The sequence below is a fragment of the Tupaia chinensis genome, unplaced genomic scaffold (genome assembly GCF_000334495.1).
Source record: "Tupaia chinensis unplaced genomic scaffold, TupChi_1.0 Scaffold000217_1, whole genome shotgun sequence".
NCBI classification, from domain to species: domain Eukaryota; kingdom Metazoa; phylum Chordata; class Mammalia; order Scandentia; family Tupaiidae; genus Tupaia; species Tupaia belangeri.
The window spans coordinates 7,553,553-7,555,731 of NW_006159692.1; the positions used below are offsets into that span (position 1 = coordinate 7,553,553).

Consider the following 2,179-nt stretch of genomic DNA (forward strand, 5'->3'; position numbering starts at 1 on the left):
TACAGGACATTGCAAGGTATGGAATTCCACTTAGAAATAAGAAATCCATTTGGAGGACAAGCTTCATACAGCATGTACAGTTTGGAACTGTTCAAGTATACTTTCGTTGTAAAAAGTGCTACAATAGTAACCACATTAGAAAAGTGCTTGGTAGAGAAATAGTAAGATGAACTTGTACCAAACACAGCACATGACAAACCCCTCTGTGCCTCAGCTGTGCAGTCTAGAAGTTAAAGGGCCCAGGAGTCCCATGCTGCACTTGGACAGTGTAGCCATCAGAGGTAGTTCCGGGGACAACGTTCTGATCTTCCTCTTCTTCTACAGAGAAATACTTTTCAATCAGGTTTACACAGACTCATTTTCATGGTTTTGTAGGGCTTCAATTTATCCAGGCCTCCACATTCTTCGATCTTTATCCTAAGTTTCTCAGTTTCTCCCAGCTTCTCAGCAGCCTGAAAAATATTTGAAATGGCATCCAAGATCACCAGAATAATTTTGGTATCTTTCGCAGGTAAGAGGTTATCAGAGGTTCTATGGTGCCACAGTGGATGAGGTATACAGTCTGCTCCGCTGTTCCGCCACCTGTGTAGTTGGTCACAGCCCACACAGCCTCCTTCTGCATCTTAAAGTCAGCCTTAGAGAGCACGCTGACAAGGAACGGGACTAACCCGTGAATTACAACCTGCTGGATCTGGTCCTTCCGACCGGCGGTGATGTTGAACATGGTCCACGTAGCTTCCTTCTGAATATTTGTTTTGGAGTTAGTTAGCAGGCTGGGGAAGACGGCGAGTGCTCCAGCATCTATCACAACCTGGGTCTGTTCATCTGTCCCAATGACAATATGACCTATGGCTCTTAGGGCAGGGGTCACAATGGGCAATTCAGTAGCTCTGAGAAGCTTCACAAGTTGGGGACCAATTCCTGTTTTCACAACCATTTCAATCCATTCATTTGGACCATCACTAAGGTAGGAAATAGCCCAGCGGGAATCTGCTAATACTTTGGGATCATCGTGATGCAGAAGACAAACTAAAGTAGGAAGAATCTGCTCAACAGCATCTAGCAGAGGTGCGGGATTCTTGTTGCGGCAGAGGTTTGAAAGTGTCCAAGTAAGGTTATGTAAGTGACCACATGCTAACGATGACATATCAGGAACTGCAAGGAGAGCCAACAGCGGGTCTTCTGCTCCATACCTGATAACCAGGTCCTGGAAAACTGAACCATCCCCCACAATGTTTCCTAGAGCCCACACAACTTGCTCACTGATGTGTGCGTGGGGAAAGGCCAACAGAGAAATGAACGCTGGGATAGCGCCTCCGTCTACCACAACCGTGGTCTGTTCTGATGTCCCAGAAGCAATGCTAGTGAGTGCCCATGCAGATTCAAACCGGATGGGGCTACAGTCATTTCTGCCCAAGAAGGACACAGATTTTGGAATCAACCCAGCCCAGATGATGTTGTCTACGAGGGGCTGATTTTCCCTAGAAAGCAGCTTCCTAGCCTCTTGAGTAGCCTGGAGCTGGCTTTCCGAATTGTTTCCATTAATGCCTTTGACAATGTCATCAACAGACCAATTTACAGTGCCCTGGTTCTTGTGGTTTTCCTGCAGTGGAGAAGTAGCTCGTCGGGAAATGAGCCTACACGTCTCCTTTTCAGCATCTGGTCATCCTTCCTAGCTTTCCTCAGCTCCATGTTAACTTCTATTCTTCGCCGCCTCATTTCTGTACTGTCTTTTCCCTTGTTCTTGAATCTGTTAAGATGGGCAGCTGGTGAATTTGCATTCTCATTGGTGGACATGGTTATGAGACGAAGGGAGAAAGCTGCACAGACGGCCCAGGCTCCCACAGGAGGTGGCATGGGGCTCCCAGGCTGGGGATCCACTGCCCTCGAAATGTCCACCATGGCTCAGCCTTAAGACGGTGTCACCATCAGTGAACTTTTTGCCCATGCCTGAACCTTTAGACTAGAGGGCATTATATGGAGGCTGAGGGGAACCCCTGGCATGTGGACAGGGAACCCAGGGTGGACCGTCACACCTCAGAGGGCCTTGATTTCCTATGTTCACTGTTCATTCATCAGCTTCTAGCATATTAAGCACACACAAGATATGCAAGGATGTTTCCATGGAACTCTCAGCCTCAGGAACTCAGGCATTCATGTTTAGCAACGGGAGTGGAGG

The 2,179-nt window shown here is 47.7% G+C and overlaps 1 pseudogene; it reads right to left on the minus strand.

The window, feature by feature from the left end:
- Positions 1-223: 223 nt before the first annotated feature.
- Positions 224-1,825, minus strand: LOC102477004 (importin subunit alpha-1 pseudogene; annotated as a pseudogene).
- Between the last annotated feature and the right edge of the window lie 354 nt (positions 1,826-2,179).